Source organism: Anser brachyrhynchus (genome assembly GCF_964034855.1).
Source record: "Anser brachyrhynchus genome assembly, chromosome: Z".
Classification (NCBI taxonomy): Eukaryota; Metazoa; Chordata; class Aves; order Anseriformes; family Anatidae; genus Anser; species Anser brachyrhynchus.
Genome location: NC_137697.1, coordinates 63428249 through 63444464, shown reverse-complemented (window position 1 = coordinate 63444464; position 16216 = coordinate 63428249).

The window sequence follows — 16216 nt, the reverse complement described above, 5'->3', positions numbered from 1 at the left end:
ACCAGTTCAGGATGTTCTCTGCCCATAAAGGATGCAGACAATTTGTTTAATGCAAGTATGAGCAACTTCTTTGGGCCAATTCCTTTATTTAGGTTTCTGCTTCACTCAAACCCCCAGTCTACCTTGCCAACATTTCTGAAATTTCTGGAAGGGCTAACATCAGCATTGAATAATTACAGTGAGAAGCCCAGTGTATCTATATATTTTATCTAAATTATTCAAGAACGTACGGGTGTGTTGTGCAGCATGAGCGAGCTCTGAGTCTGTTCGTATGTGAGCCTGCCGGCGTGATGGAGTAGCGGTGCGCAGAGCTTTTGGAGGAGTTGCTCCTATTTGCCTTAAGCTGTCACTGTTGACGACAAGAAGGCAAAAATATTTGTAATTTCTTTTTCACTTTGCTGGTGGTATAAAACAAGCCAACCCACCACCCCAGGATGCTTTTTCTGTGCTACCCTGTCACAACAGAGGAATGAAACTGAAATGCCTCAAACGGCTGTATGAAGTAGTCTCTCTCCCTCTCCCTCCTGTCAGAAGGCAGTCTGAGATAGCATCCAATTCTTTCCTCACACACACAATATTAAGCTCTTTTTGCATTTGGACTTAATTGTGATAAGTTGACAGAGCTCCAGAGATTCCTGAAAAATAAATCAAACATGTTGTCAGTTTGCTCTGAGTTTTCCACACCTCCCCAGTGAATATTGAAGCAAAGACCTTTTAAGTACATTGTAATCTGGTATATCAGACGTTTCTCAAATTATCATTTTCTGCAGCATCATGTAGGAATTAAAATTTTGTTGATTTTTATAACTAAGCTGGTTATGTGTTACTTTTAGGTGTATGCCATTATGTTCACTTGCACGGATTTATTTTCAGCAAGTAAAATAAGTACAGGATATTAAAGGATTTTTCTAGCTGGCGACATGTACTGTGGCATGCACAGACATGTAGTGGGGAAGGTGTCTTCTCATTTAAATATATTACCCTTCGGATAGGTCTTAATTTACCAGGGCTTCGCTCTGTATACAAGGTTTAAATGCATCTCAAAGTAATTCTCTCACCAATCAAATCCTCTTCACAGCACAAAACCACATAATGAAATAATAGCAGTTTCAGCAAATTTATGTTAAAATTAGCATTAGCATTTCTAGAATGCCTTAATATTTCTGCTATGTGTAGGTGTCACACTTTGTGCCTGTATTTTCCATACTCTCTCTCCCCCTCCCACACATTATTGTTTTAGGGAACTCTATACAACTGCCACAACAGGATCTGTACGCTCAGCTCACGTACCCCATGCTGGGTAATAACATGAAAGCAGCCTGTGCTCATGGAAGTAAACTGACTTTCTGTGGAGAGCAATATTTACAGAGATGTGAGAGCTGCAGCCAGCACTCTTGCTGTGTGCGTGAGGACAGGCCTCCTGCTGCCTGCAGCTCCTTCCCTTGGCACTTTCTGCTCTGCCCCCCCAAGCTTCACCCCCAGCTCCAGCTTGGAAAAATGGGGGTTTAGGCTCTCTGAGCCTCCTGTCCGGTGATGCTGTGGAGGCACAGCCACTCCTTCACGCTTCTGCCTCAGTGTGGCCCGAACGAGCCGCCATGAGCTGATGTGCTCACAATGATCACAGCTATGGAGGGCTGAAAGCCAGCATTGTGCCTCACACATCCATCCCATGTGGATGCTGGTGCTCTGACTGCACTTGCTGGTGTATGGATTGGTTTCAAATTCGTAGTGCAAGTGGAGGGAAAGGCCTCCTTCTTTACCTCCAGGAATAGCTGACGAACTGGCAAAGCCCAGGAGAAAGCACTTGGTCTCACAAAGCAGGATTTGCCCTCTGAAGAGCTGAACCAGGTTTGTTTTGGTTAGCAAGTGGCAGGACTATCTCAGGGACATCTTTTGGGGGAGGAAGAAAGGAGCACAGGCATATCAAAGGAAAGATTAAACCCCTTTGGAAGAGATTAACCACAGAAGCTCTCATGCTCTACCAAGGCCAGGAGCTATCTAGCCAGAAGTAGAGGAAGGCCAGGAAAGGGGAACAAACAAAGAGACCTTTCATATTTTACTGGCTGTATGCTAAGCAAATTTTCCCTTCATTTCTTCACCCACGTATTCCAAAAAATTAATTGCCCCATCTGGTTTGAATGTTGTGATTAAATGTTTCTGTAATGATGCAGCTTGATTTAAGGGCAATTGGAGAGTAATTGGACAACAAACTGTCCTCCACCAATGGACTGCCAAGTCCATACTGGGATGCAGTAGCCAGCATCCAACTCCTCTGCATGTGGCTTTTGGTTGGTACCCTGATGTTAGCAGGTCTCAAGAAAGAAGATTCCTCCCCCAACTCCAGCTATGTCTGTGTGCACATCCATGCCCCATCATGGTTTCAGTGGCCTATGGGCCCTTTCCTCAAGCCAGAAACTATGAGTTTCCTTGGCTGGCAGCCCCAGAGCAGCCAAGCCTAGCAGTCACCTCAGCTTGTGTCATGCCTGTGTCTCCCACAGGCTGTGGGAAACCTACAGCACACCCTCACTGCAGGGATGCCTGCCTTCTTATTTGGCTCTCCCCAGGGATGTGCACAGGCCCTTGTGAGGCTCCAGTGGTCATGTTGGGAGCTGGGAAGCAGGCGTTGTTCATGGTGGAGTAACAGGGCTGGTCAGTGCACTTCTTGTGGATATATGTGTGCACAGGGTGAGAGGTGGCTGTGGGATGCTGACCATGGTCACAGGGCTGTGTGGGGACCGCCAGATAGGGTACACAATCTGCTGGTGGGCATGGGCCTGACAAGCCAGCACATCAGGTGAAGGCAGACAGGTGTCAGGGAGACTGTAGGTCTGGGCCAGCTGTAGCAGAAAGGAGCTGGGCTGGGGCTGTGCTCAGGGCTTGTAGGGCAATCAGAGAGACTGGGGATCTGGGAGCAGCTGATGCAGAGACTGCCTGTCCAAGGCCACTCACTGGAAGGAGAGAAGGACCAGGACCAGGCCATCCACACGCTTCCCATTTGGGCTAGTGCTGTGTGCTTACTGGGAATACACGCTCAGCCTTGCTGCTGGGTGGACTGGGGGACAGGGAGCGGCAGCAGCCTTGCATCTGCCAAGCCACCAGTTCAGCAGCTCCTAACACTGGGACTATTCAGTAAGTCACTAATTACCTGAATATGAGGGTAGTGATCGTGCTTATCAGTGTTAGTACAAGAAGGTTGGAAGCCTGGATTAGCATTCCACATAACGTTGACAAATTAGAGTTATGGACCGAAAAAAACAGCATGCAACTCAACAGGGATAAATGTGAGGTGTAACACATGAGGAATACACCAGCTGCACAAGCGAGGGCAGGAGAAAATCTGGCTTCGTATGACTTTGAATAGAAATAAGCAGCTGTATGCAGACACAAGGCAAGCAGCAGCCCACCTGCCCATGGTACGTGCACAGGACTGTGAAGAGACAAAGCACAAGGTGAACACCTTCTGCTTTACCCAGCAAGCAAGTCTGTGAGCTATGGGGTCCATTTCTGGACACTGCACCTCAAAAACAGGGCAGCTGACTTGATTAGAGCCAGGTTGGCTGTGGGAGTAGTACAATAGACAAGAAAACATGACACAAGTCATACAAACTGTGCTTCCTCAGCCAGGGAAGAAAAGCCCAGCTGGAGATAGGAGAGCCTTGAAAGGCAAAACAAGTTGTGGAGGGACCATATGCACAGGATGTTCTGGGACAGGCAGGAAGGACTTGATGGCCACAAGGCCTTGAGGGGAGTGTGATATGGCCGTGGGGCAGCCTACAAGGGCAGGGGGATCTGTGGTGCCCCAGGCCAGCATCTCCTAGCAGTGGCTCCCCCATGCCCAGTGTACCCTGGGCCATGGTCCTCCATAGGCCTCGCAGCAGGCCTGTGCCTCCTGCCATTGCTCCTGCCTCTGCTGCTGAAAATTGGCCTCATGGGGCATGGGCGGCATGGGCCTGGTGTCCCTGCCTTTACCAACAGCAACATACAGACCATGGCAAGACTGCTGAGGGAAAGCACCAGCACCCCTGGCACGCATGGCCTGTGTTTTCCACCAGCCGAAAGTCATGCCTGCCCTCCAAGGCTTCCTGCTGGGAAAGATAGAGCTTTGAGGGCAGCCACTAGCAAGAGGTGAGTGCGCAAAATATTTGTCACCTCCAGGTGCAGTACATATGGCGGGTAGAAAGTGCAGAGTTACAAACCCCTTGTAAATAAGTAATTAGGGCACTTAATGTAATTGAACAGCATAATGAATAGTAGTAATAGAAATGAATTGCAAAATATTCCTGTCCTTCAGAGAAATGCATAGGTATGCAAAAAGCATCTACTGGTGTATGTTACCACGTTTGTGAGTGAATGTAGATATCAGAGAGACAGAAGGAAATCTTAGGCTTTCCACTCTGGTGTCCTTCTGAGGCAGATTTTGTTCCAGCAATGCACTTTGCAGTATTTTGTTACAAGGACTATCAAAGGTAGATGAAATATATACTTTTTAGACATAGGTCCAAGAGCCATGGTGGGTGTAGGCTGACAGTGCTGTTGCAGCCAGCAGAGGTGTGCCAAGTGCCGCCAGCTGCATTACCTAATGCACGCGTGGGTTAGATCCTGCTCCATCCCGTGTCTCTGCAAGCTCAGCAGGTTTCATCAGCAGTAGGAAAACCCGATGCTCTGCCTGCAGCCTCTCCAGCACTGCTGATCCTTTCAGCTTCTCCTAAGTTGTACGATAGGCCAGGACATTCCTGCTTTAGAGGCTGTTGGTAAGGGTCAGTCTGTTAGAATAACCATGAAGTGATCAGGTAACATGAAGGAAGAAACCATTTAATTTTCTGACATGAACCTGTTGGAGGTCATTGCTGGGTATCAGAGGGTGAGTTGTAACTTGGCTTCCGCAGGGTGAGGTGTAAAGACATGGCTCATGGTATGTAATTAATATTTATAGAAGTGTCACACACATAGCTCACAAATTACTATGGGAACCACATATTTGTGAAGTATAACCCTAAAGAAAGCAGAGCATCTGGATAATTAGCCACTCTACCTTTTTCTTTAATTAAAAAATACTTTTTTTTTTTTCCCCATTAATTTTTTGTCTGCTGTCTGCTGACGGTGTAATTCAGCTGCTCTTGAACTGTATTGCACCCTGTTGATGTTTGGCTGTAATTAGTTCAGTATCAGGAAGGATGTAGAATTTAGTCTTGAAAGTCTCTTACTGGTGGAAAACCAGAAGATGGTCCTTTTACTAGCAGAGAAGACACAGGTGCAGCCAAGGCCAGAGTTAGCCCTGCAGCCTGAGCCCAGCTGCCCCTTCTTGCACCCCCAAGGTGCTCACCAAGTCCATGTGTGCTCCAGGATGTGGTCTCTTACAAGCACAAGGAACACCACAAGAGAGTTGTCTTTGCAGTACATTTGGAGGTGTATTTCATGTGCTCGTCTTTAATATAGTGCCCTAGGGTAACATCCATAATACTGTTTTATTTTATGTATAATCGTCTGTGCAAACTACAATTACAGATTTCTGCACAGTTAAATAATGCAGCTGTAAAGCAGGACAATAAATAATATCTGAGGGAGTGAGAAATTAAGAGATACAGGTGAAGGAGAAAATATATGTTTTCGGAGGAGATTTGAAAAGAGATGGGGAGTCAGTGGGGCATGTAAATGTATTCTTTAATCTTCATAAAGAACTCTTGCTCCAGAAGGATTTTACCAGTTACTAGAGTTGCTCCTTTAGGCTACAGAGGACCAAAACCACTTGGTGTCCTGGGCTGTGAGCAGGTGTCACAAAGCACTCTCTGCCCTGGGGTTGCACTGGACCAGAAGCAGCTTAAGAGATTTCAGAGCAAAGCAAGGAGATTCACTGAAAAGATTCATTGAAGAAGACAGGCAACACAGAGTAGAACACCTCCTTCTACTCAGTCTGTCCTTTCCCTCAGGTGCAGTCTCATCACTGGGAGTGGTTCCCAGAAGAGCATCGCCTGCTCTGGTCTCTTTGCTGTGGTCTCTAACAGCATAGTGAGCAATGTGAACAAAGCACATCAAGCTGCCAGAACGGAGGAGCACTCAAGCTGGTGTTGGGAGTGTGTAGGTGCATGCATAAAACATGCACACAGGCTCTGAAGCATATACTGAAGGCTGAAGAATGGATTTCTACAATTTTAAAATGAGTTTTCTTTCTCCTCTCCTCTCCTCTCCTCTCCTCTCCTCTCCTCTCCTCTCCTCTCCTCTCCTCTCCTCTCCTCTCCTCTCCTCTCCTCTCCTCTCCTCTCCTCTCCTCTCCTCTCCTCTCCTCTCCTCTCCTCTCCTCTCCTCTCCTCTCCTCTCCTCTCCTCTCCTCTCCTCTCCTCTCCTCTCCTCTCCTCTCCTCTCCTCTCCTCTCCTCTCCTCTCCTCTCCTCTCCTCTCCTCTCCTCTCCTCTCCTCTCCTCTCCTCTCCTCTCCTCTCCTCTCCTCTCCTCTCCTCTCCTCCCCTCCCCTCCCCTCCCCTCCCCTCCCCTCCTCTCTTTTCTCCCTTCTCTCTTTTTTTTCTTTAATTTGTACTAATATTTCTATGCAAAAAAAAAAAAAGTTGAAAATAAACCTAAGACCAATAAACAAAACAGCATTTGGCAAAACAGTCATTTTTCTGTTTTCTGTTTTGTAAAAGAAAGGGGTGGATAATTCCTATGTGACCCATAATTCTGATCTAACAGGCAGGGCTCAGTTGGTTTAACAAAGAGCTAATTCAGGACAGTTGTGAAGTGTAACAAACAGAATAAGAGCTGGGCTATTTCATGAAAGTTTTGGAAGGCATTAGTATTTTTTCATTCCTTCTGTTCAACTTCTATGTGAATACAGGCTGAAGTATTTCAGGACTAGGTTGAATATTGCTTGAAACGTCCCCTTTCAAAGCTCTGCATCCCCTAGGTTTTCCCTGTCATGTCTTCTCTGAATGAATGTGGTTCTTGCTTCTAAGTAAACGAGATGTCTTTGAACTGCTCTCGTTGCTTGGTTTGCCCATGTGCATGCTGTTTTAGGCTAAAAGCTGTCTGCATTCATGCCTGGCTGCACTGGAATTTTCCCCTGAAGCCAGCTTAGACATCCTGCCCTCCCAAGCTGGATACCCCAGGGTACTGCTCCCCTCCAGCGATCCCTCGGGGGCGGCAGGCACCTTGCCCCCCACACCCTCCCTTCCTGGGGTCCTGGTGCTTGGTGCTGTGTGATGGAGGGAGCTGTGTGGGGCAGGACCTCAAGGCAGGGCTGGCTTTTAGAGGGTGCAACCCAGGAAGCACGACTCGACGCAGAGAGCGGTGCCTCACCTAGCTGGAGCTTTAACAGGCACTTTCCCAACTCGGCTTTGCATGGTTAAACAGAGATTGAACCCTATTATGTGACCTCTCTGGTCCTCGCCTGTCAATTGAACCGCTTCCCACATGCTGCTCTCCCCATTTACAGCTAGCACCAGACCTTGCCCTCTTAGAAACGCATCGTGTGAGTGTGACCTACTACTATTTTAAGTGAAACTCTGCTGTTACCATTACTATTCAGTGACATCTGTAACCACAACCTGCATTTTCCCTTTCTTCCCCAAAGTGGCCTGAAAACCAAATCTGAGATTTAACTTCTCACCAGTGTGCATAATGAAAAAGAGAGATCGTTGATTCTGGGCTGATCCTACCCTACTTGGTTTGCCTTGCACTGGTGCACAGCGCTCTGTCAAGCTCTAAATCTGAATTTGAGGCTTTCCAGGCAGGCTGGCTGGGGGAAAAGAGCTATGCTCTCCCTGACATGTCCCTGGGACATGCAGGCCACAGGTGTTTGCTCCCAATATGCAAAGGATGGGAAAGAAGAAAGCAGCCAGCCCCGTCGCCTCTTGTCAGGTGCTCCTCCATGTCCCCATGCTGGGAGTCGTGAGCTGGTTGCCAGCTTTGCATTGCCAAAGTGCCCATGTCGGCATCGTAATGTCCTTCATGCCCTACTGAAATATGCATGTTAAGTAGTAATAATATAAAGAATTAATGATGCTTATGCTTCTTACTACATGCAACACAATCACTTAAGAAGACATAAGCAAAGCCCTTTTATATCAGAAAATTGTAATTACATCAACATTTGCAGTGGGTCTTGCTCTTTTCAGTGACTCTGGCAAATGAATTTGAAAATATTTTAGGTGCATACAGGTTTTTCTTTTGAGAGGTAAAATGAACAAACCCAATGTACAGGTTCCTACAGTTGCGTTTGTTACATTTTTTGCATGTCTAAAAGAAGTTAATGGTAAGTGAAAGCACTGTTGGTAAGAAAACAACACTTTTTGTCTCTTCAGATAATTGGTTCATCTGAGACACAGAACAAATTCCAAAATAATTCATTTATCATCAGCAAATCTCCTGTTACCTACAGTAATCTTTCAGCCACAATTACAGTTTGTACTCATACATGACACAAAATAAAGTCAAGAGAGCTCTAGCCTACTAGAGGCTCTAGCCAACAGTTTTTAACTGTTTTTTTTCTTTCTTTGAAGTGGTCTTTGTCCCCTGACATGTGCATTGCTTGTCTGTCCTGCAGGTGTTTGGTGTGTCAGAGGGGCGCAGCAATCCCGCTCTGGGGACGAGAGGAGGGCTGCAGCCCTAGAGGGGATGGGATTTGCAGCTCCCCAAATCCAGAGGAGCCCTGTGTCTAAGGCTGTTTTCAGTGAGATGGTGCTGTGGGCAATCGTGAACAAAGAAGCTGCAAATTCAATGGTCTCAGTTTTAAAAAATAATAAAAATCAACAATAACCTTCTTAATGGCAACCTTGACTAGCAAATGATAAATTGCTTTAGAAATTGCTAAAAACTACCACTGTATTTAAGAGATCCACTTGATTACATAAACTTCATTAAAAGCTGGTTTTCTGTTTCAGAGAGGCTGCTGCAAGAGCAAGGTCAGAGCCTGGGTGCCAGGCTGGAAAGCAGGCTCTCCCCTCAGCTCAGCCATTAACTGGATGTAAAACCTGAGCTATGTCCCTTAATCTCTGTTTTGCCTTTCACCTTCTTGGGTTTCTGACCTGAAACAGCTTTGATAGAAGCAATAGCGACTCACCAGAGCCATGGCCCCACAGGGCTTAAGGCCAGACATAAGCGCTAAGCAGTCCTAGACTGGCCCCTGTAAATCATAAGCTATTAAGCTGTCCGGCAGCCCCCAGCACATCCTGCCACTGGTTGGCTTGGCAGGGATGAACTATCCCTGCATCCTGCCTGTATTATCCTGCCCCAGCAGTAGGGTCCTGCATGCCCCCAGATGGTTGAAATGTGGCATTCAATTCAGGACTCAATCTGTCCTGCTTTCCAGCTGGTGCTGGGTAATCTTTAGGGCACTGCCATCAAAGATTTCTCACCTGCTTTGGAATATTGATTAAAAACAAAACAAATAATCTCAGACCAAGGCCCAGTCCTGCAAAAACCCTGTTGGATCCAACCCCATTCATGCTCTAGGACCTAACAGAGAGCCCATTTGTGGTTTGCCTTCATGCACAGATAACACAGGATTGTTTTGGAACCAAAACATCCGTGTCTAGACATTGCTGTTGTTTCAAAATCCTGAAGGACAATGTCTGCAGATGGGAACTTCAGTATAAATCAGAAACAGTCTCAAGGCAAAACCTGCTTTTATTCTATTACTGCTTGTACAAAGATACATGAATGTAAATACGGGTGGATCTGTTGGGTCTGCTCATAGTCACAGCCATCTGAGCTGCGGTTAAATGAAGATGGGCTCACAGAGGGGAGAGTTCACTGCTGCTAATGTTTTCTTGCAAACAATCATTTTCTTTCAAGCTACCCATCAGCATCTTGACCTGGCTGAAGTCTTGAATGACACCAAAGTAAACCCTAGCAGGGACACCCAAGGCCCACGATGCAGTGTCAGTGCAAGATGCATAGGGACAGCCGGGGGACAGCCACAGACTGTGCCAGAGGGGGCAGGAGGAGGGGCGTGAGCCTTTCTGGCTCGTCTCATGTTCACAGCGTAATTAGGATCACATAAATGCCAGCGCTGTTAACAGCCACAGCGATGACTGTTGTATTAGAAAAATCCCCCCCGGCGGCCTGCCTCCCAGGTGTTTGCACTTACACATCACTCCCCATTAAAATGGTCTGCGGGAGGCACCAGGGGTGTCAGGGCTGGGTGATGGAATTGAATTAGTTTGAATAACTGAATAAGTTTTAGATTGTGGACTGACAGCTTGTTCACATACATTTTAAATGCCCAGCAGCAGCTGCATAATTTGTTTTACCCAGGCATGGCTGCTCACAGCAATGAGGCAGGGCTGTACACGGCTGCTGCCTGCTTTTAGCCACCCTGCCCTCACCATCTCTTCCTTCTGCATCCCTTGGGGGATGAACCGAAAGAAGCAAGATCAAATAGTCAACTAATTCAGTTCTTGCGTTTTTCTTATATATATATATGTATATATATATATTTAATGTGGGGGAATGGGGAGGCCTGCAGTTTCTCAGGTACAAGGTATCTTCAGATTGCCTTGGGGAGTGCTCCCACTGCAGCCTTGCAGAAGACACCACATGTTTTGCTTTGGGTCTGCTCATCCCACACAGCACAGCCATGGTAGTGAGAAGGAAAGAGTTACAGAAAGGCATTCTGTATATCTTACTCTGAAATCCGTATCTGCAGATGAAATTAAGACCAAGAAAAAGATTCTGAAGAAAAAATTAGTAAATTATCGTGTACTTGGCACCTATATAGCACCTTTAATCCATGGTTCTTTAAAGACTTCAGACATGTCAACAAGTGATACAAATATAATAACATTGTATTTTAATAAAGCCATTTTACATATCCATAAACATGAGGAAAATGCATTCCTATCAAGATGAATTGTTTTGTCTATAACCGAAAAAAGAAGCCTGAAACAAAATGGGATGTTAATGCAGAAATCTTTGTTTCCATCCCCTTATGGTAAAGTTTTTGAGGAAATTAGTATCTTTAGGCAGAAGCATTATTTCACACTTAACCAAAAATACCTGACTGTCATTTATTACTCATGGTGCTTGTAAAGCCTCCTATACGTGATGGACATTTGCCCTCCTGCTTGGTAGCCTGCCAGCAGAAAGGGCTTTACCTCTGTGTAAAACAGCACTGTGGGGCCTCTCTCTCTGTGATTAGACTCACCTGTGGATATTTTATTCTCTATGTTACCGATAAGTAAGATGCTGTCTGTGAAGTCTTCCTCCCGCAAATGCAAAACAGGTGATGGATGGCCATGAACATGGGAGCCACTGCATCCTCAGTCTGCCCTGAAGTTTCAGTTTTTTTAAAGACGGCATTGTTTCCTTCCATCATCTGAAGTACATATGGGCAAGTTTTGAGCTTTTAATTGAAGCCTTGCAATACGTTTTTCAACTTACTGGCAGGAGTTTATGCTTTAATAAGGCACAAAGGAAATCAGAGGGAAGAAGGCTACCCAGAGTGACAGGGCTCATTTACTGGGAGCTGCCATATCCTGTAGAGATGTCCTACTGCAGCTGTAAGTGCTACAGCAGGACATCATATTGCAATGTGGCAATTGCTCTGCCATGGAAGTAGATTCAGAAAAGCTTCAAAAAATCCATAGGTCTTCAGTACAATTTTGAGACTCTTTTGGCGTAAGCACAGAATAATAATAATAAAAAATAAAATAAATTGAACCTGGCTTGTGAGTATCTCTATTGTGCATCAAAGTAATTGAAAATGCAGAAATTAAATGGAACTATTCAGAAGGAAAATATCTTAATGCACAAAGGTCTTCAAGTAAGAATGGTACACAAAGTACTTAGCATTAAAACAGTGTTATTTGCCAGTGCTTACCACATAGTGGCATCTGAGATGTTATTCTGATAAACTATTCTAAACAGATGGGTTAAGTGTGCCTTCTTAGACCTTCTTGGGAAATGCACTGTTCTTAATTGCAGCAGAATTACCTGCTTTAATGGACATGGCAGGATGTGGGTGAATGTGTGCTTGTACTTAAGGCTTTCAAATATTTTCCACACTGCAAGAAGCTGCTTGCTGTTTTTTTGCAGCATCACCAGGCATTGTCCACCAAGAACACAGGGACCTTGGTTTGGTGGAACACGGAAAAGTGGTCTGGGCAGCTGCAGAGAGGCAGTTTCTCCCTGTCGCATCTGAAAATCTCAAGCATGCCCTGTCTTGAAGTTTCAGAGGTGCTTTGCAATAACACAAGCTTTTGAAATGTAGTGAGGGATTAGGATGGTGATAGCCCAGTGAAAATCCTTTTGATTCTGACTGAAAAACACACTTCAGGAGATATGTAAATATAAAATCCAACGAAATTTGTTAGCATCTGACAACAAATCTTGATGCTCTCATATGCAGACAGACAGGCTAACTATGTGTTTTACCATGTAGATTTGCATTCCCTTTTTCCTTAGCCTGGTAATTTGCCTCCCTTCCTTAATGTGTTTTTCGGCTCAGTACTCGCTTCAGTTACAGAAGACCTATTTTATTTTTCTATTAAACATAGAATATTAAAAACACATATAAAGATACAAATACCTGATGGGAACGAGCTAGGCTCTCCTCAGTGGTATGCAATGACAGGACAGGAAGCACTGAGCACACAGTGGAATACATGAAGTTCTTTAAAAACATAAGATTATTTAATTGTTTGTTTGTTTATCTTGCAGTGGAGGAGATCTAATGCAGAAACAGGTCAGCCACGGACGCTGTGGCATCTCCAGCCATGGAGATACTCGAAACCCATCTGGACACGGTCCTGGGCAGCCTGCTGCAGCTGGTGGTGCTGGAGCTGGGGGCTGGACGGGATGGTTTGTGCAGGTGCCTGCCAGCCTCAGCTGCTCCGTGAATACATCTGGGTTCTGTAACATGCATATAAGTGTACTGAAGAGTTATGATGCCAAAACATGTCCCAGGGACCTGTGCAAGCCCGTGCCTCTGCCTGGCGGGTCCAGCTTCCTCTCTGGCTTGGTCAGGGTCCAGCAGGGACCAAAAACATCCTGAGACGAGAGGAAGGAGGAAGACGGATGTGGCTGGGACTTGAGACCTTCTGGCCTTCTTGGCAGCTGCCTCCCTTGCCCCAGTGGTGAGGCAGTCAGGCAGGCAGACCAGAGGAGGCCACCACACCTGCATCCCACTGGTGGCTGACGTGGTGCACCCACGGGACCTTCCCTTCCCTCTCTGAGCCCTGGCAAAGGCAGCAGACCTTTGGTCCCGAGGGCGGCCAGAACTGAGAGCAAACCCATACAAAACACTCTGCAGATAAACAGGTAGAAAGGCTGTGGGAAGACCACCCCAGTGACTTTGACAGCAGCAGTGCAGCTGATGGCTGATTAGAGAGGTAGCTCACCGAAGCCCAATTATAATCTAGTATCTAATTGCTCCCAGCCAGTGCCAGCCCCCCCAGGCAGGAGGCAGCTGGCTGCCTGCAGTCCTCAAACCCCTCAGGAGAAGGGGAAAAAACTTCTTTGGCTCTGTGGGTTTTTCTCTTTGGCACAATTTGGGAACAAATCACTCATCATTTTTATTGCTGTAAATGTTACGCTTTTTTTTTCCTCTTTATGTGAGGCAACCTCTAATTAGCTGCATGAGTAAGACCATCCTGTCTCTCTTAAATGACTTAAATTCCAGCCTGATAAGGTTGTTTCTTTTGTGGGAAGATAGCAGTTTTTTAGCCCCATCTACTCCTACCCCCCTCGTGGAAAAGCCTGCTCCCTGGCCCCCAGCAGCATAGCAGCATAGCTTTCTTTCTGACCATTGCTTGCTGCCAGTGATCTTCACATTGCAGGGAGTGGTGGCATAACCGACTATCCCTGAGACCCTGGGGCACTGATGAACCTGGGGAGGGAGCCCCCACCTTGTCCCTGCCACCTTGAGCAGCCCTGGCTTCCCTGGCAAAGCCATGTGGAGCTAAAAAAGGGTCAAAAGGCTACTTGCACCAGACTCACCACTGCTAGAAAACCTAATTTTTGAAGGGTCAGGGAGAGAAGGGGGAAAGGACTTGCGATCATCAGCTCCTGAGCAATGAACTTCATAAAGGACCACTGCTGAGACCACTTGCTGTACCAAGAACTGAATATATGCATTTACTTTGTGGTACAATCTCAAGCTGAGTATAGCCTCTTTTTTTTTTCTTTTTTTTTTTTTTTCCTGTTGCTGGTGTCTTGGCTGGTGCCCAGCCTGGGACCCATGGTGTAAATGCACCACACTGAGGGGCTGTGCAAGACCTGTCCCCCCAGGGTATCATGCCGACCCTACCTGCCCTCAGGCCAAATCTTACCCTTTCATTCTTCTTCTGCCCTGTAGAAAAGAACATCTTTTGTTCCTTTTGCTTGAAATGACCATACCTGCGAGCCTGCCCTATATGGAAGTCCTTCACACAAGACCATTCTTTTTCTTTTAATAACTTCTTTTTTTTTTTTCCCCTCTGTTTCTGCCACCTAAAGCTGCCAGCTCTGGAGCTGCACCTTTCCTGAAAGCTGTCCACTAAACAAGGCAATTGGGAAGAGGAAGTATCGCCTGGCAGATGACAGTGACCTGGGGACAAGACTCCTGTGGCTGCCCCTTGTCTCTACTGCTAGGTAGATGGGGACAAGGTGGCTTCAGCCCTCACTTTACCTGCCCGTAAAATGGGTCATCCAGCCAATTCTCCTGTGTCATTGCCACCACCACTGAAGACCACAAGCACTGGGGCTAGTCATACCACCCAGAGCCATCCCTGCCCTGTGGCACTGATAAATACCGACCTTCTGCAGTGCTGGCCCCAGGGGTGGTGGTGGCTTCCCTGTCCCAGTGGGGGACACAGGTAAAGGTCACACAGATGTGCCAAGTCCTGTCAGTCACAGCTGCAGTACTGTGGTACATGAAGGGTGAAGACATTGCATTAAGAATACTGAAAGGGTGAGCAGTGCCAATGGGACATCCTTTCACCTCTGTTGTTAAAGGAATGGGGAAAGACCACTTAGATCTTCATTGGGGAGTTTATCCTTTCTCTTATATCTCCTGCTTTAATTTCCATATGATGTAGTCATAGAATTGAAAGACTTATTTTATTTCTTTTAGGCCAACTCTAACTATGAGTGAAGTCTAGCATTGTAGCTAGTAGTCTGATCTCTGGGTAGACTTGTTTTTCTTACTTTTATTGAAAAATTATGACAAAGATCCTAGAGTTGCATTTGTTATGCAAAATGGAATATTCGTTTAAAAGCAAACACTCTGGAGACTATTCAGTCTTCTGCCAGTCAGCCTAATGCATTTCACATTCTGAGTATTGAGAAAATCCTCTATCATTTTGATTATGAGTGAGATGGCTTCTGGACAGTCTCAGTAAACTACGTGGTGAGCTATTACATTAGGAGACAGAGCCAGAGCCCTGGCATTGCAAGCTGACTAACTCATGGCTCGCCTCCACCTTGGAGAGCCCCTGCCTGAAAGTCAGGTTTCACTGCATTGACTAATGTTGTAGTATGAATAACTTACATTGGAGATGTGGTTGACTGTATAGGGTGTTTAATCACTAAATGCATGCAGTTAGGGGTTATTTAAATGTACAGCCTAACAATAAAGGGGAGCTGCTGTGAATTATTCAAATCTTCAGTAACAGGGCACCCAGTGTAGGCAGTTTTAGGACAGCGGGGAAGTGAGATGCACTTCTACTTGGAAAGTGTTTATATAACAATAGTGCATCTCCATGGGCTTGATTACCTGTCAATCTTAGAGATGAAATTTCATCTAAATGCATTTCAGCCCTGTTAGTACAGCAGAGCCAGTACACGGGCTATATCCTGTCGCAGGCTGCAGAGCCAGATCCCATTCCTCTGTCCTTGGTGCTTCCAACAGGCTGGTGAGGACAGTCAGTGAGTGCCATAGAGGGTGACCACATAGGGCTATAGACCTGTGAGCAAAGCTGATGGAAACAAGCCCTGAGCTGTCAGCCTGCCTTCACTGGCATGGCACTGCTGTAACCCCATGCAGCTCTGCCAGGTAGGTCCTGGAGGTTCCTGTCGTTCAATGAGGGCTGCTTTTATGGAGGATCTGGGGCCATCTGCTCTGGGTTGGTTTGGAAGAAGCTCAGCATGGTTTTCATGTGGTAAGCATACTTCCTTCAGGAGGGACCTTGTCCAGAAAGCAGTTGTTTGGGCCCAGTTTTAAGCCCAGGATCTCACTTAATGAAACCATGCCTAAAGCTAAGCATTCACCTGGATCAGCGCTCGGTTACACTGCTGACAGGAGTGCCA